This window comes from Capra hircus, chromosome 9, assembly GCF_001704415.2.
Source record: "Capra hircus breed San Clemente chromosome 9, ASM170441v1, whole genome shotgun sequence".
Lineage (NCBI taxonomy): Eukaryota > Metazoa > Chordata > Mammalia > Artiodactyla > Bovidae > Capra > Capra hircus.
This window is the reverse complement of record NC_030816.1, coordinates 25896803-25924026: the sequence shown is the minus strand read 5'-3', so window position 1 is coordinate 25924026 and position 27224 is coordinate 25896803. Positions and strand designations below refer to the sequence as shown.

General features: G+C 44.5%; 1 protein-coding gene across 3 annotated transcripts in view; it reads right to left on the bottom strand.

Annotated features, from left to right (window-relative positions):
- The window catches only part of FYN (FYN proto-oncogene, Src family tyrosine kinase), a 217264-nt gene that overhangs the window by 187668 nt on the left and 2372 nt on the right, over positions 1-27224 (bottom strand). For 2 of the 3 annotated variants that reach the window (XM_018053056.1, XM_018053054.1), the window contains exon 2: positions 997-1036. The exons of the other annotated variant lie outside the window; for it this stretch is intronic. The gene's annotated coding sequence lies outside the window, so the exon portion shown is untranslated. The remainder of the gene's footprint in view (positions 1-996; positions 1037-27224) is intronic. 3 annotated transcript variants of the gene reach the window in all.

Genomic DNA, 27224 nt, shown 5'->3' with positions numbered 1-27224 from the left:
ATAAAAGTGCACTGTCTGCAGACAGAATGGCTCTAGTTTAGGAAAAGAACCTCTTTTGCACATAAATTCAAAATAAGAAATAACATCCAAGTCATTTGAGAATGATGAGATGGCAGTCCCTGACGGACCAGGGATCCAATAAAAGATTACACTCAAGGCCATGTGACTGCTCGGTGGAGTCTGGGGCACTGAAGGACCCTATAGCTGGCTGGTGAGACCTGTGTAAGTCCAGCCTTTGCTGGGAACCCAAGGGGCCTGGGAGGCAAGGGAAGCACAGGCAGAAAAGACTCACCCAGTCTGCAGAGAGAATGAACACATGGTTCCTCCACACGCCCCCTCCCTCCAGCAGCTTCTCTGGACGCCCAGCCCTCAGCTGGAGCTGCCAGAACCCTTTCTGCACAGCTCTATCAGATTGTGCAATAATTATCTGTGTACTGTCTTTCACATTCATTTTTGTCTCGGCAGAGTCCAGCAAGGTGTCCAGCACCCAGTGGGCACCAAAACAATGTTAAGCGAATGAAAGTATGACCTGTCACACAGTGGCTGCAATTTGAAGGTACAACTAGGGCAACGGTAAACAGCAGCCATCTGAGAGTAGAGGAAAACCCAACAATGAATGAACCTTCCCTTAACCAGTCTCAACCAGAAGTTGGAAGGCTGTTCATCCCCCACCAGCCCTTGAAGACTCAGCAGCCACAGGACAGCTGTTCTGTTCTATTTCTGGGCTGGGAAGACGTATCTTAGAGCTAAAACATATGCTCCCATAATTTTAAAAATTGAATGTTACAAACAAGGGGAGAGGGGCAAGTAGCAGGTTCACCTAAGCAAGCTAAGGCTTTCTATATCATACACCAGCTCCACCTCCCATTCAACCTCAATCTCAGAAACACATGGGCTCAAAGTCACAATTCCAAGTCCAAAGTGAACCTAATCCTGGTGGACAACCCTTTCTAATTTATAAGACACGTGCTTTTAGTGCAAAACTTGCCAACTTACTTTTTCCACGTCTAGATCAGCATCCTGCTTCTTCAAAAAACTGCAGAAGAAAAAAAAAAATTACAAGGGAACTGAGCATTCTTCACGTGTAAACCACCAACAAAGCACCACCATCAAATGTTCATTTGCTGCAGACAATCGATTTGCCCACAATTTTTTTTTTCTTGTTCACACAATTGTTGTGAAGTCACAGTTGCCACAAACACCTGCCTGCAACTGCAAAGACCTGGGCCTGTAAAACCAAAGGAAGCCAGCATGAGATCTTAAGTTTCCAGAACCAGGAAAAATAGGGATAGAGATCTTGAGTATGTACATGCATGCACGCATGCGCGCACACACACACACACACTCCTTTTTCAGAGTGCCTATAAGTCATCCATAGCTGGGACATGTTAAAAATGTGTCCCCGAGGTCTTGTTCAACACACCTCTTGGCTTAAGCCTCCCCTTAGTCCCAAGACCCTATCTGCCCCACTTCCTGTCTGACTGTGGGCAAGCCTCACTGTCGAAACAGGCTTCTTGGCATGGGCCTACTTTCCCATCAGCTTGGGAGACCCTCTCCAAGAGGCTTTGCCAACCTAGCAGCCTGCACAACTTGTGCATGGAAACCTAGTCCCGAGATCACCTTAGAACCTGTGTTAAGTCCTGCAGGCAGCTGATGCTGACTGAAGGCACCCATGCCCACTTCACATAAATCTTTAAAATGCCAGGATCAGGCCCTCCAGATTTCTCATGCTCTCTGTCTGCTGCCGCTTTGTCACTCAGTCGTGTCTGACTCTTTGCGATCCCATGGACTGCAGTCCACCAGGCTCCTCTGTCCATGGGGATTCTCCAGGCAAGAATACTGGAGCGGGTAGCCTATGCCTTCTCCAGGGGATCTTTCCGACCCAGGAATCATACTGGGGTCTCCTGCATTGCAGGTGAATTCTTTACCAGTACTCTGCCTACAACCTGCCAATACTGTATTCCAATACCTCATTTATTCTTTGTGATTCTAGCTGCTTGAACAAAGCTTCTGTTTTAATAAGGTGCCTAAAAAGAACAATAAAAATAGTTGAATGGAATTATGTTGACAACAATATGTCAGGGTAGAAAGTAAAAGGTTTGAAAAATCTGCGGGAAAAAAAAGGCAGAAACAATTTTTCCTATCTTAGTAGAGACTCAAACTTGCTTTTAGTATGATTCTTATCATCTTTCTTTCTGGCCCATGGTTTAAAATACCCCCATCATAAATTATCATCAAAACCATCCCCTCTTCATACACACACAAGAGAATTTTTACACTATTTGGAAGACTACATAATTAACAGTCACATCTTTGTTTTGTTTAATCAAAGATGACTCAGAATGAAGGGAAGAAAAAATGACCATGGGGAAGAGAATTAGAAACTGATATATTGTCTTCTGCAGATGGGCATTCAAATCATGAACTCACTGCAGACATGCAAGAGAAGCAGCACAGAGGCTGGAGGGAGAGAATGTGCTAATGAGCTCGCCACAGTCCCTGCCTGGGCAACCCACAGCCCCATCTCTTCCTGGCTTCTGAGACACGCTGTCTTATCCTACCAAACGCCACTAGGCAATACATGCCTTCTATTCTGGCTCTCCCACTGGGGATCTAGACAGTGTTGAGCTGTTAAAGAAAAAGGAATTCTCTCTCTCTAGAATTTTCAACTGGCCTCTCTAAAACCTGCAAAGAGTCAGTCAGTACTATAAGAACTTTTCACCAAAGGGAACATCTATCTATACTGAGAAGACTGACGTCCATTCTTAAATACTCACAAAGAGGTTTAGGAAGGCCGTCATTCTGATATATGGACTTCCCAGGTGGTGCTAGGGGTAAAGAACTTGCCTGCCAAAGCAGGAGACCTAAGAAGACAAGCGTTTGATCCCTGGGTTGGGAAGATCCCCTGCAGAAGGGAATGGCAACCCACTCCAATATTCTTGCCTGGAGAATCTCATGGACAGAGGAGCCTGGTGGGCTACAGTCCATGGGGTTGCAAAGAGTTGGACAAAACTGAAGCGACTCAGCAGCAATAGCAGCAGCATTCTGATATATAAAGTAGAATGTTCTAATTTGCCAGGTGACGGCTGCCTTCATCTGCCACAGAAAGAGCAGGTGGGGAATCATTACCCTCATCCAAAGCAGTGAGGAAACTTGGCCTCTCCCATGTACACAGCACAATAGCAACCTCAGAGGGTACCAAGTTCAGCAACATGCTCTGGAAGAATGAGCCTTCACTCCACGGCTCTTTAACAATCAGTACTAAAAGGAAAACTGAAAACCCACTTGCAGCTGCTGGCTCACTACTACACAAAGAATCTTATCCATTCGTACATACATGCAGCATCATCCAATTTCTTTTTCAGGCTTACTAAACAGACGGAGTTAATTAACAAAGACAATACATATATGCACCATCCCGCAGCCAGAAACCAGAAGGATGTCACAGCGTCAACTTCAAAGACTCACAGCAAGCACACACGGCCTGAGATATTTTTAGGCACCAGCTCCATTGTTTCAAAGATAATATGGGTGGATGAAATAGAATTGCCTGAAAGTAAAATTCATATGGCAACCCATCTTGAATGAAGAGTAGCTTTAGCTTTTTAAAAACAAGTTATACTGTTCTTAAATAAAGGCTGTTTCTGAAAAAGTAGAGAACAAATAAATTTTGATCATCAAATACTTAGATGAAATAGAGGTAATATTTTATTTCAATGACTTCTATATTTAAAAAGGGGTTCCCTGGTAACTCAGATGGTAAAGAATCTGCCTGCAATGCAAGAGACTCGGGTTCAGTCCCTGGGTAGGGAAGATCCCCTGGAGAAGGAAATGGCAACCCATCCAACATTCTTGCCTGGGGTATTACATGGACAGAGGAGTCTGGCGGCCTATAGTCCAGGGAGTTGCAGAGTCGGACAGGACTGAGCGACTAACACTTTCACATTCACATTCAAAAAACTGACCAATTATTCACCTTTCAGCTTATTTGCTCAATCGTGTCTGACTCTTCGCGACCCTATGGGCTGTAGCCTGCCAGGCTCCTCTGTCCATGGAATTCTCCAGGCGAGAATATTGGAGTGGGTTGCCATTCCCTTCTCTAGGGGATCTTCCTAACCCAGGGATCGAACCCAGGTCTCCAGCATTGTAGGCAGATTCTTTACCATCTGAGCCACTAGGGAAGCCCAAATAGTTGACTATTTCCATATAAATAGTTGACTATTTCCATATTTCTATATAAAAGCCCCCAGTCGTGGGCTTGTGGGCATTAGGGCATGGTCCACGCTTTTGTTCTTCCTGCTGAAGCAGTACTGATACTTTGTTTGAGAACATGACTGAAGTGACCCAGATTCCCCCAGTGGAAAAGGCAGATCCATAAACGCTGCAAATGTGTGATCAACTGCAGGAAGGGAAGCTGAAGGATGAGGCCTGGACCCAAAATGAATCCTCCCCACTCTCTAGATCAGCTCAAGTCCTCCATCATTGGGGGAATACACAAAGATTTTTCTTTTTAGAGGAAACTCCAAAAATAATACTGAGAAGCCCTCAACTTTGAGCTCCTTCTTGATATAGCCACTCCCACCCCACCCCTCCTGCTCTCCTATTTCAGATGCCAGGGGACCTTGCCCATGGGCACCCACCATATACCCTGTGAGAGGACAGTGCCAGCAGAGAAATACCCTGACCTGGCAAAGGGACACTGGCCACATGTTTGGAGAATGGCAAGAGGCTGGACAGTGCGGAGGGCATGGGGTGGGTGCAGACAGTGGGAGGCTAGAGGGAGAAAGGTGGGAAGCTAAGGCAGGGGCCAGGTGGTGAGAGACAGGTGTACGCCAGTTTAGAAGTCGGGCAGTGAGGGGCACACATCTGCGCCCACCAGTATCTTTTCAACCAGCCTCTCTCAGGAAAGGGTAGAAAAACAGAGGCCCCAGCATATTCCTGGCCCTGGACTAAGGATCCTCATTCCAGTCTCACTCACTCTGCTGGGTAAGTAGCATCCTCTCCCGATTGGCCTTCAGGGCCCAGGACAGAACCACCTTTCCGCTCCTGTTTCCCTCTGGCCCCACTTCTATGAAGAATTGGATTTCCTCTCCTCCGTGTGCCTATAGCACTTCAGGTAGGACTGGTCCCTGCCTCTCCAATGGAACACCAGCTTGTCTGTGGCCAGAATGGCAGGGAGCAAGTACTGTGCTGGCAACACAAAGGGGACCTCTGTGGATGGAGGTGTGAAGGGGGGAGAGCTGAACACAGAAATGAAGGAAATGAAACTGCACTGAATCAGGCCGACCTGCCACCTCCTGCACGTAGGAGCAGGGAGGGTGCTGGGGAACGAAGGGGGTTATAAATCCAGGGTGCACCCACATGCCACATACACCCATGTACCCAGAAGATGACCTGTTTTTTAAATTTAGTCCCATGTCTTTAGCTATAAATAAGTGACAAAGATCCAATCTGAAGATTCGGCTGTTACTTTTAATGTTACCCAGTGTTTCCTTTTTACTTGAAAAATGTGATCGAGAAACCAAGATTCAATACATTAGAATCATAATCACGTCTTGACTAAGACATGATGTAAGGAAGGGGCATGATGTAGCCAAGATTTAAATTAAGGCTTGGGCTTTTGTTTGATTATTTTAAGAAATGGAAGATCGAGAGAGAAATGAGGTATACTTTTCTCTTGCCACAGAATCTCCTCTATTCCCAATTCAACCCTTTTCACTACTTGCAAAAGACTTAAAATATTTATTGACCTGCCAAAAAACATCTGCACGTTACTAGACACGTCTCCACATATTCACGTCTGAATGGCTTCTTTCTGCTCCAACGATCACAGCTCTATTCAATCAGAACTCAAGTGAGAACTCAGAGCTGTACGTGGTGTGATGTCAGTGGCCACCAAGGATAAAATGGCCATTTGATAGCAGCTTCCATATCAAGCGTGTCAGCAGGGGCACTGTTCCTTCGGTTATTCTTAACTTAGGATCCAAGGCACAAAAAAGACCAGGCAGGGCCAGACTCTGCCACAATTCCAAAGAAAGCTGAGACACGTACAGAGTGCACACAGAAGCGCCTCAATGTTCTCTGGCAAGGGGGCAGTCCCTGGCTCCTTGCCTGCAACCCAGGAACAGGCCCACTCTCACAGTGGGCACCCAGGGCCTCCACAGCTGCACGCAGACATGCAGGGCACCCTGCTCTGCTGTGCAGCCCCCAGCTGGGGCTGGCCCCAGGACAGGACCCTGCTCAGACAAGGCCTTTCGTTGTGGGGTATTCCTCATTACCCCATTTCCCCAGGAAAAAAAAATCCCCCCCCCGGCCATTCCTTCTAGTCCCAGACAAGCTCATCCTCCTCCTGTGTCTTCCTGTACATATGAACCTTCTAAGAAGGTTTGAGGCGGTGGCACCTGCAACTCTTCTCCCATCTTACCCACCCCTAGAAAGGGCATAGTGATGAGCACATGTTCTAAGTGGTGAGGGGCATAGGGCAGTGAAGAGCTTGGGGACAAGTGGACGCCACCCTCAAGGGTGTCCTCAGCTCCCTGAAATCAAGGGGACCCAGAAGGAATTCAAAGGAAAAGGCGAGTCTGGGAGAGGACAGCAAAAGTGGCCGGGGACACCCTTGAGCCTCCTACATTGGGAAGATGTCACGGGCCTTGGCCAATGCCAGACACACTGGGCTACTACCCCCTTCTTATTTCTTTTACATAAATATTCACTCACCTCACTGAAAAATCTAGAAACTCTGGGGTCACTGTTATGATGTGGGAGCTTTCCCCCTCTTGCCTATGTTTCTATGCACACAGAAACGTTAACACTAGTGGAGCACTGCCATCTTGCCCATCACAACCAACAGCACATACAGCCTTCGGAGAGAAACAGAAGGGGACGGCCCCCCCAGATATGAACAATATGCCTAGTACCATTAACCACAGGCTCTACTGCAAGCAGTAAGGTGCAAAGCATAGACTCCGCTTCCTAATGATCCCTCTCACCACTAACTACGAATTATGCTCCAACACACAGAATTTTGGTACACAGCCAGGGAGGAAGTAGTTGGCTTGGAAACCAAGTTCTGCTCCTAGCTCTGCTATTTATTTGCTTTGTGATTGGGCAAAGGGAGAGGGTACAGCAACAGTCACATATTAAACAACCCATAGCAGCCAGGCAGGTAGAAGGAATGAATGGAGCACGTGAGATGGGGCTGGGGTGAGCGGAAGAACCCTGCTCCATTCCAAGAGGACAGCTGCAATGCTGCCTGGGCAGGCTGTTGTCAGGACGGAAGGCAGGCTTGGCCAGACCTCCCTGTATTTTTTTTTTTTTTCCTGACAAGCTGGAAATCTCAGTTTTTATATAAAAGTGTTCAATTTTTTAAATGTTGGTTTGAATTTTTCAAATGCACCATGTGGTCCAACAAAAGATAAATGAGGGTATCATCCCTCATCCATCCCAGAGACTGGTTTGTTATCTAAGTCATGAGAGCGTTCCCTTGGCTTCTTTTTCTGTTAAATAGGAAACTGACTGCTATCTGCCCACCATTTGGGGTTTACTTAAGAGCATTTTGTTATCATATAACAAAAAATCCAAGTACATTCAGGCGCACAAAGCAGGGTAACCCAATCCCTTACTTTTTTAAAACTAGGTTTACACAAAGGCTCCCACATGGGGCTTGATGCTTTGTGGAATTATTTGAAATGTATACTTATAACCCCTGAAGGTCAAATGATAAAAGCATCTGCCTGCAATGCAGAAGACCCAGGTTTGATACCTGGGTTGGGAAAATCCCTTGGAGAAGGAAAAGGCAACCCACTCCAGGGTTCTTGCCTGGAAAATCCCATGGATGGAGGAGCCTGGTGGGCTACAGTTTATGGGGTTGCAAAGTGTCAGGCATAAGTGAGTGACTAACAGTCAGTCATACTTACATTTACATGTTAGCTTCTGAAAAATTCAAGAGCTAAATTGTAATAACCTTAGAGGATGAGAGGTGAGTAACTGGAGCAAGTAGTGGGGTAAAATCTTGCTTGGAATGACTTTGATTCTTTTTTTTAACAGATGCTATGTGGAGACAGGTAGTGGAGACAGCCTTCCACAGAGGCTCTGTCATTAAGGGCAGCAGAGATGTAAGGTGGCTACCACAGGAGAACTCGAGGTGAAGATGAAGTTTCACCATTTAAAAATGGGTGAAATTACAAAGGTTGTATGTTAATGGAACGAACAACATGTTAAAGCAAACAGACAAGCAAGGAAAAAAAAAAAAACCACAAGTACTAAATAAAGAAACTGTGTCAGCAGAATACTAGATAATATTGGGTATAGTAAACATTTTACTACTAAGAGTTAAGAAACCAGGATCTACTGACACAGGTTTTCCTAAACAAGAAGTCAGAAAAAAAAAATCTTTACTACAACACACATTGTCCCACATTTTACACTGTGCCATTTCTGTATTTGTCCTTTTTAGCCTACTTCTAGCAGAGTCTCTCTCTTTGCTAAAATACATTAGTTGCCATGGAAACGATGTCATAGTGTGTAAAACCGTTTACTGTCCTTGGAAAGGCATTCATGATGAAACTGAATGGCAGCATGTTTTAAAAAGAGATCCAACAGAAAGCAGTCATGTAAGAACACAGATCTCAAAATCATGATTCCCACCACCACCATCATGTGGCCCCGTTTTCCCCAAATCAATCAGAAAAGCACCTTTCCTTGCCACGTACACCAAGTATACGCCAAACAAAATTTCTGGCCTAATGTTGGAGGAAACAATAGACGCACTAGAATTCACACTTTTCTCCCTGGGTTGGGAGACTGAGAATCAGAACGGTTTGCAGGCATCATAACACCTCTGATGGCGGAGAAGGAGGATGTAGTCCTGTTACATTCTGCTGTTCAACTCTGTTATCAGAAATAGAAATAATATTTAGGATGTTGAGTTTTAGACTTGCATTCCTTATTCCCATGGATTAGCAAGACATTTCCTCTGTTTTCCTTTCATCGACTCAAATCATACTCACTCCTTCGAGAAAGTGTATTGAGTGGCTCTCATGAACCGCCCTGGCGAAGAGAATAGACAGGCAAGGTATGTGGTACCTGGAAGCTTAAAATCTACAGGGCCAGCTGGGTGGGTGGATGCTTAAGAGGCTCCCTGGGCTACGGTGAAGAGTTCAACTATTCCAGCTCAAGAGGACAATACTGAAGGGTGTTACCCAGCAATGTGTTCTCACAAGGACTTTAAAAAAAGCTCACTCAGCAGTGGGATTGGAAGCCAGCAATATAGGAGGGCAGAGCGGCAGGCTTATCAGAACAGTCTGGCCAAAAGAGGACAGTATGAAACAGACAGACAAATGTGATCTCTGACTAGGGTGACTTGCAGTGGTTTAGTCGCTCAGTTGTGTCCAACTCTTTGCGACCCCATGGACTGTAGCCCACCAGGCTCCTCTGTTCATGGGATTTCCCAGGCAAGAATACTGGAGTGGGTTGCCATATCCTTCTCCAGGGGATCTTCCCGACCCAGGGATCGAACCTAGGTCTTCTACACTGTAGGTGGTCTCCTGCAACGCAGGCAGACTCTTCACTGACTGAACCACCAGGAAGCCTGGGTGACCTTAGGTCCTGGCTTATCTGTGAAAGCACTAGATTATACCCATTGCCCCTGCAGCCCATCAGATGAAGCTCTGTCCAGATGTTTCATTTGTTTAGACCAAGGACTGTTATTAAGAGTTGCATTAAAAGGCACCAAGATTGGGTTTGATACCTTCCACTTTGGTGGCGCAGTGGTAAAGAATCCACCTGCCAATGCAGGAGACCCAGAAGATACAGGTTCAATCCTTGGGTCAGGAAGATCCCCTGAACTAGGAAATGGCAACTCACTCCAGTATTCTTGCCTGGAAAATCCCATGGACAGAAGAGCCTGGCAGGCTGCAATCCATGGGGTCGCAAAGAATCAGATGTGACTGAGCACACAGCCTCCACTTTGCTCTTTCAGCTTCGGCCATGGTCTTGCCTCCTAGTGATGGGACAATTGCATGGGGAAGAGAATTTCCATCCGACCATGTGATTAAGTTGGAATGGTAACCAATGACAATCCATCTGTTTTCCTGTCCTTTTCCAGTCGTGGCTGCAGTAAATACCTCTCTTTTGAGGAAAACAGGTAGGATGCTCACCAATAAAATAAAGAGCACTGGACATGAGCAGCCAGAGCAGCTAACACCTTGCATTCTCCCCTGGCAGACCCCTCCACACACCGGATGCACTGGCCAGCTGTGCTAACCCACGCTGCGGCCAGAGATGCACAAAACACCAGTCAGAAGCGTCCATGGGAAACAGAAAATTACAGGTTAGGTGTGCGTGAAGTATTTGCAGGAAACAGACCTTTTCAAAAATGATGCTAATGTGCTCATGACAGTGTTTTTGTCATTTATTGACTGCTATTCTATTTTACTTCGCAATAGCCCCTTCAGCAACAATGGGCTGAAAAAGAAAAAAAAAAAAAACCAAATGAAAAATTACCACATTTTTGCTTTTTTAGGAAAGTTGATGATGAATGTGAGCTCGCACAAAATGTTCTCTGGTATTATCTAGCATGGGAGCCTCACTGATATCATTCACTCTGTGAGTCTGTATATACTAATACAATATACTGATGCTGAGGAAGCATCAGTAGCTACTGCAAATATTAACATAACAGTTATTGTAATAAGACTGTGCCCAAGGATGACAATTTAACACAGACAGCTATGGAAGGCTCACTGATAGCACTCTAGGAAGCATGACTTTTCCTTTGGATCAAATGACTGCTATTCTATGTTGATTCTGCTTATTTTTGAGTTCAGTTTTTTTTGGTGCACATTGGCAAAGTGACGTGATACCTTTAATTTATTGGTTTCATTAGCAGAAGAAAAAAACCATACAAATGATTCCGGGTGTAAGTTAGTATTAACAGGTGTTTTAAACAGAAAATCCATTAATTTCAACTATGGTTTCATTTTTTCCCCCCATCTATTTCCTGGGAGCACAATAAAGCTTGCGAAAGTTCATTCTGTCACAGGTGGAATATTTCATGCTAGTGTGAATACAACTGTTAATTGGTCAAAAGTTTAACACAAGATGAAGTTGTTTTTGCAGAATACAAATTTTGTGATGCTATAAATAACTGTCCTTACTAAATCAAGAAGTGGGCAGAAAGTTATTTGAAGTGGGTATGGCATACACCTAATTCATAACTGCATTCATCAAGTGGCTATATCCTAACAAACTGCAATTGCTACATCTACAGAGTCTCTTGCAAACAGAAAAACTGAACTATGAAATTTTTGTGATCAAGTGTTTTTGTGAATACAAAAAACACTGCGGCATTGTAAGTACACATCTTCTATTTTGCTGCCTGTCACCATCAACTAGGGTTTAGAAATGTTTGAGAAATGATTCTCTAAATCAGCCTAAGTGTGTTGCGATGGTATGTGGATGAATGCTGTGAAGTTGGGGTGTGTTCTGTTCCAAAACAGTTGGAAATCTTTGCTCAAAGTAGGGAATGAAGTGCCAAAACATTTCAGATTTTAAAAAGCGTTTAACCAAGTGCAGTTACTGAAAACAAGGCTTACGAATAGGAAGATGTTAAAATGTATCCCAACAAGAGCAAAGGAAGGCACTAACCACATTAGAGAAGTCAGTGTCCAAGTTTTAATTCTAAAATAGGGTTACAGATGTTTTGGAGCATCTAAACTTGTGGCAATATTTTGATGATGTTCCTGGTTTTAATCAGATACATTTATATTCTGTACTACAACGGAGTGAAATTAGGAGTGATCTATGATTCTGTGTCATCTAAATGTGATAAAGCATTTAAAAGTACCATAGAGGAATTTCTTTTCATGAGTTTTGCCTTATAACAAATATTTATTGATGAAAAGAATCCTGAATGGGGATAAAAGACTTGTGAAAATATTTGGGCTAAATATGTACACTTTTCAGTATGGGGGGAAAATGCTATTTTGAGAAAAGCCTCCATTTAGCAGAGTTTGCTCTGAGCTTACATGCATCTGTAGAAAATGCTATTTTCTGTTAAAAATATTGTGTATACGTAAATGCCAATTGAAGATAGCAACAGTTTCAAATATTAACTATAAAACACAACTTTAAAGGATATTGCCAGGCCCTTCTCCAGGAAATCTTTCTGACCCAGGGATCAAACCCATGTCTCTTACACTGGCAAGCATATTCTTTACCACTGTGCCACCTGGGAAGCCCCATGTACCAAGAATAGTTACTGTCTTATGTTCTTTTAGTTGTTTATATAAACGGTATAAAAAGTTTTTTTTTTTTCTTCTCTAACATCTGGGACGTTTTTAATTTTTAAAAATTCTATTTTGAGATTTTGAAGGGAACTATTTCATAGGTCAAAAATATTATGGAAATGGTATCAGTTAATCAACATTTTTATAAGTTCTATAATTTAAACTATTTTAGTGACTCCTGTCAAAAAGTGGTTATAGTTCCCCATCTCTTGCTCCCTTGGCTACGCCTGACAGATGAGGGAAATGTGAGATGTATTTATATGTCACCATAATTTTCGAGTAGGAAAATACATAAGCAGCATCTCAACAGGCAACTTCCCACCTCACTCCGCCCCACCAAACATATGCTTTTTAAAGCGAGACTAAAGCTTTCCCTTCCAAAATTACTAGGCATTTCAAGAAACAGCAGGTTTTAAAACATCTTCTTAAATGCAGCATCATCCTCTCATGAATGTCAAAGAGAGATTAAAATGTATTTAAAAAGAGCTAACTGGTCCCCCCCCCACCTCATTTGAGTGTTCTGATAACTACTTATGAATTATACTTGGAAATGAATCCCTTTATAAACTCATGCTTTATTTAGTACATGAGGATTGAATAAAAATGAAGAGCTTCTCCCATTATAGTCAGTCAGAGAGTGTAATTTCCAGTATTCACCTTGATACCTTTAAGATATGAAGGATCACACCCAGTAAAAATGATCTTCTAGTCTCCAGCATCACAGCTGAGTTCATGAGAGAAAAGCCTGAAATTCTAATACTTCCCACTGACCTGACTCCATGGCAACCGAGGACCCTGAGAAGTGTCACTAGTTAAAACCATGGGAAGTCCAAATCTTCACTAAAACTTTGGAATACCCAGTGGACAACTCTGATTGTCCTTGAGAGCACAGATTTTTCCACTTCTTGCCCAGAATGAACCAAGTACAGGTAGGCCACAATTTACACAAAGGGAAAAGTATACTACAAGAATACAAGTAGGCGAATTTCCCACCATCACCATTGTCACCATCATCACCACCATCATCCTGGTAAAACACAGCTCAAACGCAATACGCAAGGTTTGAAATTTATAATTACTACCCAGCTGTGCACAGTTTTCATAGCTGATTCCAACTTGATCATGACCACTGCATTTCTGCCTACCATAGGAAAAAAAAACCCCATCTTGCTACTGCAAGACAACTTGCCCTTCAGATTTAAAAATTTTGCTCCTTCAGGGCAATTAGTCAAATTGAGCTCATCTCAGATTGTCTCTCAGGGCTGTGTTCCTTCCCTCTCCCTCCTTCCCCGAGGGGCTGATTACAGACCCCCACATGATGGGGTGAGGACCTGGTTTCCGCCCTGCCCTCCAAGCTCTCCCTGGCCTCCCTGGGATGTCTCACCCCTTTGTTCTGTATGCTGGCCTGGTTCTGCTGACGTGATTGGTGGAAATCTGCTGCCCCAATCTTAGCCAGTCCTCAGCAGTGGGACTGACCCAGTCTATTCTGTGCCCTCTTCGTCCTGACACTGGGATGCCCCCTCCCAGCTCTCACAGCACCTCCACAGCTGTCCAAGGATTGTTGGGATTTCTCCCACGCCATGTATAAGTTTTGGGAAACAGGGGGAAGGGATATCAGCTCAGGGCTGTTTCTGCCTAAATGTGCCCCAGGGCAGGGTCCACTCCACTGGGGCTTCCTTCCAGAGTTCCAGGTAGGGGTGCAGGGTACACGTGCTCTCTCCCTCCAGATTCTCCTGGAGCGGGGGACATTGAGTCTCCTCCAAACCTCTGCCACCTCCATCCTCCAACCCAGGAAAGCATTTCCTCCTGCTGGTAGCCTCTCTGTACAATACACGCCACCTCTTCTGAGACCCGGCTCCTCAGCATCCACAAATCATTTTCTGCTAACAAAGCTTGCCTCTCTTGAATGAAGGCCTGGGCTAACTCTGCTCGCTGAAACAGGCTTCAAGGTCCTGTTTTGGAAGTCAGAAACTGAACAATGTCTTCTTTGTCTTAGGCCATACTCTGTCCTCCCCCTGAAGTAATGGAATCCTTCGGCTCAATGGGGGAGACTCCCAGGGCAACAAGAATTAAAAGGAAGGGAAAGTAAATTGAATACCAGTTCAAAATGTTATCCCCACTAAGCCGGTTGGTCATAATGCAAGGTCTCAGGGGTCCCAGAACACTCATCCAGGATTTGTTAAAAGTGCAATGGACTGACACGCCATTTCTCTGGAGACACCATTTATACATAATTTGAAGCAAGGGCAGAAAGGGGACTATGACTTTCATTTTCTTGAATTCTTTATATAAGAATTATTGTCCTTACTCCCTATTCTACTGTTGAATAGATCCATTCAACAGGAAGCCACCTGGTTCAGCATCATTCGGAACTCTCCACCTCCTAGGTTTCTTCTTCCCAGGGTGAGAAGGCCCTTGCGTCTCCTCCATATCCACTGTGTTCACCCATCCCTAAAACCCTGGACCCTTCCTTGCCTTATCCATCATCCCAGTTCCAGCTGACTTCCCTATCCAGCCATTACCTTCTCTGGGTGCTCAGTCACATCTAACTCTTTGCAACCCCATGGATTGTAGCTCTCCAGGCTCCTTTGTCCATGAAATTTTCCAGGCCAGAATACTGGAGCAGGTTGCCATTTCCTACTGCAGGGGATCTTCCCGACCCAGAGATGGAACCCATGTCTTCTGCATCCCCTCCTTCGGCAGGCAGATTCTTTACCATGAACACCACCTGGGAAGCCCTTTCAGCTAATTCAACTGACACTTTCTTTAATCTCTTCGAGCGTCCTCCTCATTTGACTATTCAAACCAACTCTCAACTCTAGGTCACCACAGGTCAGATTTTCCATTCCCAAGAGACAAATACTACTAAGCAGTCATAAAACTGGGCTAAAAGGACCCGTTAAAAACACAAATTCCAAGGGGGCTTCCCTACTTCTCTGCAATACTTTTTAATCTATTAATGCATTATTCTATATTTTCCTGGCTGTTTGGGTTTTTTCTGTATTCTCCAAGTCTCCTCCCATCTCCAATTCTTCCAACCTTGGATGATGGCTCAGCCTTCAATTTTACTGAAAGGTTTTTCAGGACACTCCATGCTTTTGAACTTCTTTTTGCATAAAAAATTTCACTGTTAGCTTCACCCATCTTAGAGCAATAGTTTAAAATCACACACGTAAAGTACTGTCCTATTCTTTTGTAGGCATTCAAACTTGCAATATCTTTCTTATTTTTCTTTCTCCTCCCAGGTTACTGCTAATAGTTGTCCCTATGAGGGCTATGGTGGGTTGAATGGTGGCCTCCAAAATATGTCCACCTGAAACCTGGGAATGTGACCTTATATGGGAAAAGGGTCTTTGAGATGTAACTAAGGTAAGGATCTCTAGATGAGATCATCCTGCATTAGGGTGGAACCTAAACCAGTGACAAGTGTCCTATTTACAAGAGAAGGCCACATAAAGACACAGAGAGGAGAAGCTATGTGAAGATGAAGGTAAAAAGCGTACTAATGGGTCTGCAGGCCAAAGACAGTCAAGGGTTGCTGGCAGCCACTGGAAGCTAGGAAAGAGGCGTGGGACTCAGAGTCTTCCTCGGAGTCTCCATAAAGAACCAACCCTGCTGACACCTTACTTTCAAGACCTCTGGCCCCCAGAACTGTGAAAGGAAACGTTCTACTATTTTAAGTCACCTGGTACATGGTCATTTGTTATGGCAGCCACAGGAAATTAATACAAGGGCTCCTTCTCTGCTTAATGCTCCTCTCTAGTGGATCATTTCTGCATGTTCTGGCTCAGGGGAGCACAAGCAAGGTTCCTCCCACAGCAACCGTTCTGTATCTCAAGCACATGGGCGCCTTGCTGTGGGGGTGGAGGCTGGGGTCTTTCACCCCTGGAAATGACCTCTGTCGCAAGCAGGGATGTGAGATCAAGGGAGGGCACTGGGCCTCTCCTTGGGCCACTCTAGATGGGGGACTCTTCTCCCTATGGTATAGGTGGGCTGAGGTACAATCAGAGAACGTTTGGGGTGCAGTTTTCCAAGCACCAATCCTCCCTGCATTGCACTCAGGTGTAAACTGTCCAGGGGGGCGCCCCTGGTGGTGACTGCTGTCATTCAGTCACTCAGTCATGTTCGACTCTTTGCGACCCCAAGGACTGCAGCACGCCAGGCTTTCCTGTCCTTCACCATCTCCCAGAGCTTACTCAAACTCAGTGTCCATTAAGCCAGTGATGCCATCCAACCATCCTGTCCTCTGTCATCCCCTTCTCCTCCTGCCTTCAATCTTTCCCAGCATCAGGATCTTTTCTAATGAGTTGGCTCTTCGCAAAGTGCTCGAGCTTCAGCTTCAGCATCAGTCCTTCCAAGGAATATTTAGCATTGATTTCCTTTAGGACTGGCTGGTTTGATCTCCTTGGAGTCCAAGGGACTCTCAAGAGTCTTCTCCAATACCACAGTTCTCTGGTGGCTCAGCAGTAAAGAATCCACCTGCAATGCAGGAGACGCAGGTTCGATCCCTGGGTTGGGTAGATTCCCTGGAGGAGGGATTGACAACCCACTCCAGTATTCTTGCCTGGAGAATCCCATGGACAGAGAAGCCTGGTGGGCTACAGTCCATGGGGTCGCAAAGAGTCGGACACAACCGTAGCAACTGAGCACACACACACGCATAAACTGACCCAAACCTCCCAGGAGCTACTGACACCCACAGAGGTATGTGGTTCTCCTAACACTGTAGTCCTTGTAGGTTCTTAAATCACACCTCATCAGCCTTCACTGAGCAGTTCTCACCCTCATAAAGAACTACCTCCAACTCTCAGCAGTTTGAAATCAAGAATCTGTTGAAATAATAACCATAAGACACTGAGAATTATAAGGTCAACCACACTTCTATGAAAAGAAGGGTGTAGCATGGCATACTATCTGTGCTTTGGCCCTAACCTGCTAATAGAATTAGAAGCTGGGATCATTGCATCTTCACGCAAGTGGGTAACATAAAAGATGGAACCTAAGACATTATGTGCAACCAAATTCTGGATTCTAACACAGGACACTGAGGATCTACAGATGCATTGGATGTGATGTGTTATCTGCAAGAAGAAAATTTACTCAAGACACATCTCATTCCAGAAGTACTGAGAACACCCGTAAGACCTACCAGACTTGAAGCACAGAATCAAAATCATCAAGCACTTAATAAATGCACAGCTCTGTGTAGTGTTTCATGGCACAAAGCAAATTAAATGAGGTGTGCTTTCAGCCTTCTAGAAGCTTGCCACTGAAAACAGACAGTATTGACACTGACAGGTACCAGAGTGACTAAACATGAACAAGCTGGACAAATACATGAAGTGGTGGCATTACCGGCTCGCCAAGGGGAAAGTGCATTTTGTTAGTGGTGTGTGATCCCTGATATTTAAGGTGGTGGTTGTGGCGGTGGGGGGACGGGCAGGAAAAGCTCTGAAATCACAGACGGTGCATAGAGAAGGAAGGAAAAAAAGTTTACTACTGCTTTCCAAAGACCATAATGGCATTTCGAACAACAGTGAAGCATGAGGTCCACCCCTTCCCCTCTGCTGCAGCAGTGGTCCGTAGCCACAGAACGTGTTTTTAAAGCTCTCCCTCAGATACATTAAACCTGGCACCCAGGTGAGGGCTAGGCAGGGGAAGCCATTAATGAAGAATCAGAGAGCTTTTCACAGGGAGCTGAGAAGACTCTTAATGCGGGGCTGACAAACATCGCCTGTTGTGCCGTTGTGTCTTATATTACAGAAATGACTCAAGCAATCGCTCCCCGCAACCATGGAAAAACATTTTGTAAGGCTTATTGTCAATCAGTCTTTTGAAGGGTATACAGAGGCTGTGGTTGGGATACAGTGTTAAATCATTACTCTGTAGGACCTAAAGTCTAAGATGGAACCCTCCTTCCCAGCTAAAGAGATTCTTCAGCTATGGCAAGTGAACAAAATGAATGCATGGGGAGATGGCACCCGCGTAGCCATTGCTGGGTTTCATGCAGCCCCACACTTCCAGGCCCAGCCCTGTAGTCCATTCTGCCACTCTTTCCTCTTCCATCACTCACTGTCGTATTTTTCCAGTTTCCTCCAGATTTTGAAACATTCTGCATTTTTCCCTGGTTTTGGACATCACTAGGCACTGTTGGTAACATCCTATATATATATATATATATTTTTTTTTTAAAGTGAAAATCCTGTTGATGAAAACCTGATGGCAGAGGGCAAGGAAGTAACTGTTTTCCTGACCATCCTCAATTTTTAACAAAAAGCTAAAGATTATGGACAAAAGAGCTTTAAACACACACCATTCTCAGAAGACAATGGTGGTTCCTAAAACAGTATAGCACAGTCCCAAACCAAAGTCACATGGGTCCATAGAGAGTGAAGCTGATGCCATCAGAGACTATAGAAGCTCAATATCCAAGAAGATGCCAGCAGATGGCCAGGAAACTGGCTGCAGATTCCAGTGCCCTGCCCCAGAGTCTATCTGAATAGACACCTGCTGAGCATCTACACTATGAATGACAGTGTGCTACAAGCTACTGCTGCTGCTGCTGCTAAGCTGCTTCAGTCGTGTCCGACTCTGTGCGACCCCATAGACGGCAGCCCACAGGCTCCCCCCTCCCTGGGATTCTCCAGGCAAGAACACTGCAGTGGGTTGCCAATTCCTTCTCCAGTGCATGAAAGTGAAAAGTGAGAGTGAAGTCGCTCAGTCGTATCCGACTCTTAGCGACCCCATGGACTGCAGCCTACCAGGCTCCTCTGCCCATGGGCTTTTCCAGGCAAGAGGACTGGAGTGGGGTGCCATTGCCTTCTCCAGCTACAAGCTACGGGAGGACCAAAAAACCCCATCATATGAGGTCATGGTATGTTGAGAAGATGGGACCCACATATACAGATTTCCACGAGACCTGAACTCTAGTCTAAACTAAAGGAGGAACTGGATGTACGGACTGTGGGCAAGGCACAAAAATTCTCTGCTCCTTGGATTCCTCACATCAGGAACACATCCTCAACTAGAAAGCTAGGACGAAGCAGCTGGAATCATTATTTGCAAACCACAGGAGAGTGAAGGACATATCAAGAGAATATCGATCAGGCAAAGGTGCACACAAAATAAAGCCACAGAACTGGCATTTTCAAGCAGGAAACGGTGATAAAAGATACAGAAAGACAGAGTGTGACAACTCAGGCCCTTTATCTGAAAATGATGAGGGGCTGCTTATATTTCTAGGAGGTCAGACAATAAACTAGACAAGAAAAAAGGTGAACCCCTCCAAACTCTGAGAGCAAACGAGAGAAATCTTTAACATAAATTAGTGGTTTTCAAATATCCTTGCGTGCATGTGCAACATATCACACGATTTCTGGAATAAAATTGAAACTGAAATAAAAATAAAATTTTACACGTGACAACATTTTAAATTGTTATTGCTTCCAAACAGATACTACAATGTGTGGCAATGAAGGAACTCACTGGTGTTTATTTGCCTTTTCAGTAGAATTTAAATTGGGCAGAATTTCATAGAAATATAGATTCAGTAACTTTTTCTGAGGATTAGAAGAAGAAAAGGTTGGGAAAAGCGCCCTGGGCTTTGTTGTGGGAAAGGCGATCTGACTCATTTTTAATTTTCCATTAAAGCCCTACTTTTCAGTATAAAGCAGATGGAATCCTTATACAACTCCATGAAAAGCCTACTATTTTTGGGTACCTCAAAGATGGAAGCTCTGAAGAAAATGAAAGTGTTTGCATCAGATGAAATCCCACCAGCACATTCAAAAGGAGCAGGTACTTAGAAATCTTAAAAACACAAGGTAAGAGATCTTTCCGTGGTGGATTTCTGATCCCCAGCCTCCCTGGGCTCACCTCCCTCTGCCTTTGATGGATGATTTTCTACCCCTTCAGCGGCCAGCTCCCACCACTGTGGCTCACAGTCACTCTGCTTCTTCGTTCCTTGTCTTTCAGAAGCTGCCTCCCTGATGGGTTCCATCCTCAGGGCAATACTCACATATAGAAAAGATGTCAGGGTTAACTCCACTCACCCCATACCTACTGAGTCAGAACCAGGCCTGGGACATGCATTCTCTAAGATCGTCAGAGAACAGTCGTGCAACCATGGCCCCAAAGCCCTTTCCTTATCATGAGATAAGCCCTGGGTTGACGTTTCCTGTTTGTCTCCCTGCCAGGGTGGATAGAAGAAAGAAGAGGCCTATCTTCACTGTGTATGAGCTCTGAAGTACTGGGCTAGGAGGTGGTGGGCGCTGCCTGTAGCCTCACAGTTTGTAATCTCGTTGGAAAGATGGAACAAATTTAGCATTAAGAACATTGGTTCTGGATCAGACTGACTGCCTGGGTTCAGAGCCCAGCTCTCCTTACTAGTTGTGTGACCCTGGCTAAATCACTATACCTCCAGGCCTCAGTTTCCCCATCTGTTAAATGGGAATAATAACAGTACATCATGAAATCGTGCTGGATGTTGAGCTGGCAAGTCAACCACAAATAAAACAGAGTCTGACTTCCAAAGAGCTCCCAAGTCAGGAAAAAAGGCCAGTATCTTCCTACTGTCCAACCCAGCTGACCCACTCTGCTTTATAAGTCAGGCTGTGACAAGGGTGATGACGAGGTGGTAATCAAGTGCCACGGAGCCCCAGAACAGGACCAAGAGGGGCTTCCCAGAAAGTAAGTCTTCATGAAGTCATCAGAAGAAGCGGGGCTTCCCTGATGGCAAAGATACTTTTCCTGTCCCCCAAAACCTAACACAGAAGTAACTGCAAGGCAAAAGCAACAAGGTTTGAAAGTACACAGGGAACAAAGAACAGTTTTGGAGCAAAAGCAGGTGTGAGTTTAGGAGCCAGACAGACCTGGCTTCTCTAGTAATTAGCTGTGTGACAATGGGCAAATTACTTTTCTGAGCCTCAATCTTCCCATTTGACCAATGCGGGTAATACCTGCCTCGTCTAGTTGTGATGACTAAGTAAATTACTGTATGTAAAGCATTTCAGGCCTCCGGGATTCAATAACAAAGTCAGGTATGATTATTATTCTGGTGTATTTAGGGAGGGGTGAGTGGTGGTGGGGTGCTGTGTGCTTTTTTATACTATCACAGAGATAGGAATACAGATCAGAAAAACACAGTTCTCAGAAAAGGCCTTCTGAATTGAAATTAGCAATGGGCTAAAACTTTCCCACATCTTATTTTTCCCTTCCTCAAACTTACAGTTAATGGGTGCTCAATACACATTTGCTCAAACCAATGGGTGCTGCCTGAGGACACGGCGGGGACAGGGCGGAACAGGTAATAATGACCTCTGCACCCGAGCGCTCCTGAATCTGTTTCACGCCCTGAGCGAGGCATGACGCGGGTCATTCAGGAAGCAGGCCAAGACGGATGGGAAAACATTCTCATCCAAATATTACAACTCAGACTCTTACAAACGCTGTTAAAGTTTCATGAGTCAGTAAGCATTATCTTTTCTTCCCACGTTTTTATTAGACCATAAATCCATTCAATTTATACCCTTCCAGGATTACTGTGTTCTAATCAAGTTCAGAGTGCCACTTATTTGGAAGCTGTCTGAACTTCATGTCACCCATGTCCATTTGGATAATACTATTCGGGCTTCTTATGTGTTTTAGTAGCTAAAAATTAGATCTGCTCAACTAGAATCACTGGAAAAAAAATTATATTTCTCTAAATAACCCAAATCACTCTTTTTTCATAGGAACCAAGTGCATGAAATTCATAATTCGTGGGGTTTTTTCCTACTCCAACTGGAGTTTATTTTACCTTCAGAAAGTCACGGTGACTTCTACAGTCAAACTCAAGGGACATACCCGCACACTGTAGATAGGGTAAAATTCTGGTTATCTGACTAAAACAAAGACATTCTTTTATAGCGCTAACTTCAAAGCACTTTTATGTTTTCTATTCTCAACAATAGAAAGGCTTTGCACTTCTTAAGAAGACTTACTAAAAATGCCATCATACTATTTCAACTAATTTCCTATGTTTTCCAATAATTCTCGACTCAGAACTAACAATCACTCAAATCTTTCTAAAATGTTCAAAATCTCCTTTTCTGTACACAATACATTTTCATCCCTTCCCTAAGGAATGTGTATGTATAGATATATACATCTATATATGTATTAACAGCAGCATACACATTGCTTTTCTATATGTGGGATACTAAGTGCTTTACATGGATCAGCTCATTGACCCCTCTCAACAAGCCTCTGAAGTAGGAACTCATTTTAAAGGTGAAGACAGGGAGGCACAAATAGATTAGGTAACTGGGCCTAGCTAGAAGGGGTTGCACCAGGCCCACACCCCTCACCGGGGCTGAAAGGGTTGAAACCTGGCTTTAAGTGATGACTTCGCCATCTTGGACAAGTCAGTCAGCCACTCTGCGTTCTCATTTTCCCTCACAAGTGAAATGGACGAGCCAGACTACATGATCTCTAAGTCCCTTATGGTTCTAGGTTCTCTGGGTTTTGCTACATGTTTCTACCTTGGTCTGGGGAGCCGCAGAGTTTTCAATTTCTATGGTCACACTGCTCTGGCTGGATACAACACCCAACGGCACTTTTCATTCTCAATCCTGCTTACCGTCCGGGGCACAGCCCTCCCCTCCTGCGGATCAGGGCCCCCTCCCTCCTTGGCGAGCCCAATCCTCTGGCTGCACCTCTCTCATTCAGGGCCTGGGCACCTCTGCTCCCCCGGCTCTCTCTCAGCCCTGTTTGCTCTTCCATTCAACACACTCTTCCTCACTGATACTGTCCATATCCACAGCTCCCAGTATTTTGTAATATGCTGCTAACAGATTTATATCTGATTTATATCTTACACCCCAGACCAGACCCATCTATTCAACTGCCTACAAGATACCTTGACCTGAAAGTCCAAAGTGTCCATGATAAAAGTCATCATGAAAATACCCGCTCCCTGTTCTTACTGCACTGCTTGTCTGCAGGTCTTTCTCCACCTACTCTCAAGGACCCCCCCTTCTGCCTCTCCGCAGCTCCACAAGATACTGTCTCACCCTCTCTTATCCTGTCTCTTTTGTTCCATCCCCAATTCGGTGCAGCACTCCACCAGTGGCTCATCTGAGTTTCCATAACTACCTTAGCTACATAGATGTTGACCTCCTCTGGTCAACAGCCCATACTGCGGCCAAACAGATCATAAAACAAATCAGACCAAAGCAGCATCTCTACTTGCAACTCTTAAACAGCATTTCTGGACAAAGCACTTTTAAGAACGTTCTCAATTTTCCCATCAGTCTCATCTTCTCCCTCTACCACCCTACCCACTCTAAATTACTTGCGGTTACCTAAAAAGTCAGGCTTCCCTGATAGCTCAGTTGGTAAAGAATCTGCCTGCAATGCAGGAGACCCCAGTTTGATTCCTGGGTTGGGAAGACGCCCTGGAGAAGGGACAGGCTACCCACTCCAGTATTCCTGGGCTTACCTGGTGGCTCAGCTGGTAAAGAATCCGCCTGCAATGTGGGGGACCTGGGTTCGATCCCTGGGTTGGGAAGATCCCCTGGAGAAGGGAAAGGCTACCCACTACAGTATTCTGGCCTGGATAATTCCTTGGGATTGCAAAGAGTCGGACATGACTGACTGACTTTCACTTTCTCTTTCCTAAAGTCTGTGCATCTGCATCCTCGGCTTCTCCTTCGAGGCCAATGGCCTTCATACAACACTCAAATGGCCAGTTCCTCCTCTGGCTTTCTCTGCCTGGCCACCCCAATTTCCCACCTCCCTGTGGAGTTCATGCTGCCTTGTAGACCCAGGATCATGGCAGTTATCACTGTGGTCAGAGCCTTCCTCAGGCAGTTCCTTAGCCAGGATTACAACTCTTTGTTCCTGAGGCATCTAGTTCAATGTCTGGCAAATGGTAGTACAACGAATGAATGTTGCTTGATGAGTAAATATGCAGGACGATTCACAAACTCTTACAGACCTATCTGTGGGCCACAGAAGGATCCATCCTAAAACAGAGTTACACTGAGTAAAAGTAGTTCCAGAATCAACATGCTTTGCTTTCCCATTTTTAGATTTTTTTTTTTTAATTTCCTAGGTTAGCACCAGGGTCTAAAATGGAAAGAATGGCAATAGGAATTGACATTTTATTTTTTATTTAAACATAAAGTTATGTTTCCAAACAACCAAAAGAATCCATTTCCAAAGTATTTATGCCACCCTCCCTTATGGCATGTAACACATTTTAATCAATATCATCATTATGTCCATATGTATTATCTTGCATATTGCCTTGTGGCTAAGAGCAAAGGCTCTGAGACCCAACTAACTGGACCTGAATCCTGACTCTACTGCTTACCAGCCATGTATGATCTTGAGTCATTTATTTAACCTCCTTCGCTTCACTTTCCATATGTAAAATGGAGATTATAAGCAAAACTACTTCATATAAAAACAACCCTGAAGTATAGTTAGGCTTCCAGGTGGCTCAGTGATAAAGAACCTGTCTGCCAATGCAGGAGACACAGGTTCACTCCCCGGTTTGGGAAGATCCCCTGGAGGAGGAAATAGCAACCTGCTCCAGTATTCTTGCCTGGGAAATCTCATGGACAGAGGAGCCTGGCAGGCTACAGTCCGGGGGTTGCAAGACAGCTGGACACAACTTAGCGACTAAACAACAGCAGCAATAGTTGATTTACCACATTATATTAGTTTCAGCTGTTCATACCATTATTAAGATTAGAGCTTAAACAGTGCTTGGCATATAGTAAATGCTCAATAAAACTAGCTATTATGTATTATTTTTATCTCCTCTAGCAGACTAAGCTCCCAAACAGCAAGGACAGCAGAAGTATTCATTTTCACAATCCTATCTTCCAGTGCCTTGCACACAATAAGATATTGGGCTAACGTCTACAAAACTGATGAATATAATGAACTTTTTATAGCATACACACAGGGCAAAATAACCCCACAAAAAGTGGAGAAGGAAATGGCAACCCACTCCAGCATTCTTGCTTGGGAAATTCCATGGAGAGAAGAGCCTGGCGGGCTGGTCTGTGGGGTCCCAAAGAGTCAGGCATGATTTAGTGACATACCACAACATAGCAAAAGTATGTGCATTACTAAGTCTGATGACTAGTATGGACAGAATTGCTCCTGGGGAGGCCCATGGAGAACAGGGGCTATCCAAAACACTAGTGATTCACCTGGCTCTGGGAACTCACTTAATCCCAAGGAACATGCAGGGCTCACAGTTACCCACCCACTCAAGACATCTGCAGGCTGGAGGGGACCCTGTCAGGACTGAAGAGCTGGGCAGGTGAGGCTCTCTTCCCACGAACATGGCCTGGGGCAAAAAATCTCTCCTCTAGAGTCTCTTTCATTTCCTCTTCCAATTAGAGAAGGTAGGACTGTGATTTCTAAAGACTCTCCTGGCCATTCGGGAAGTCTATAAAATAAGCAGATAACAATCCAGGCCAACAAAGGTAGTACTGGAGAGCCACATCAAAGTCAGTACCATAGCCATCAGATCACTGTATTACAGGGAATAACTGGGTGGGAAGTGGCTACTAGAATCAACAAAAAACCAAGGTTTTTGGAAACATGTTTAAAATGTGAAGGTCTGAACTTGTAAAATCAAAAGTCTGGCAATAGCGAAAGAATGAAGGCAATAATGGGTAAAGGCTCTAGGTTTGCATTTAATTCTCATCAACCTACAAAGTCCTTGAAGGCAATGACTATGCCTTGTTGAGCAGCACCACATAGCAAAGTTGGGTGTGTGTGTGCTCTGACTTTTTGTGACCCATGGACTATAGCCCACCAGGCTCCTTTGTTCAAGGAATTTTCCTGGCAAGTGGGTTGCCATTTCCTTCTCCAGGGGATCTTCCCAACCCAGGGTCTGAACCCAGGTTCAATCTCTTGTGTCTTCTGCAATGGCAGGCAGATTCTTTTCCACTCGTACCATCTGAGTTGTGGCATATAGCAAAGTTGCTGGCCCCAAACACATATCTTGACTTTTTTTCTAGTCATATGATGACTATTTCCCAGGATCCCTTGCAGTTTAATGTGGCCATTTAACTATCCCTCAAGTAAAGGATGTAAGCAGAAGTGATGTGTGTCATTTCCAGGCCAGGGTAATTAAAAAGTGGGTCCATCCCCTCTACTCTCTCTTTGTGCTTCTGCCAGCTGAAAGCAGATTACAATGGAGCGGCAAGGCATGGTGGAATTTGGAGCCCAGAATCACTGCATGGAGGAAAGTCACCCACTGATCAGAAATACCCATTTTGAACTATTACATGAGGAATAATAAACGTCTATTACTTTTGAGTCATTATATTTTTGCAGGCCTATTTGTTATAGCTGCTAATATTAGCCTAATTAAGCCAGGTGCTTAGCACATACCAAAGACCTAACACATTTGTTGAAACAAGACCAGGTTCCTTCTTTCAATGTGTTGATCAACTAATGATGGAAATAGACACGTGCCAACCATAATGCCAGCTGCTGAAGTGTGAAAACAAAATTGGAGGCATGGTGATTTGCTTGAAGGGGAAAGGAGGAGAAAGCATCCCAGAGTAGAAGACTTTTGAGCTGGGCTTTAGGTTTAACAGAACCCAAGCAAATCAGATGGGGTTAGGAGATTTCAGACCCAGGAGAAAGCAGAGAAATAAAAGTACAGAAAGCAGAATATGCATTTGTTCACATTCAACCTCACCACTCTCTTGAACTCCGGTCAACAGAGGGTGAGCTTATTGTGCACTTTCTTTCCTGGGTTTGGCCAAACAAACAAGGCTTTGTTTTTTTGTTTTGAACACTACCCTCATTAACCCTTTTGCTTTTTTTAAAATATAAAATGTTCCAAGATGAATGTCCTTAGAAAGTGCAGGAGTAAATGTTTAATGAACCATAACAATTCTTCTCTAATAAAATTCTTGAAGA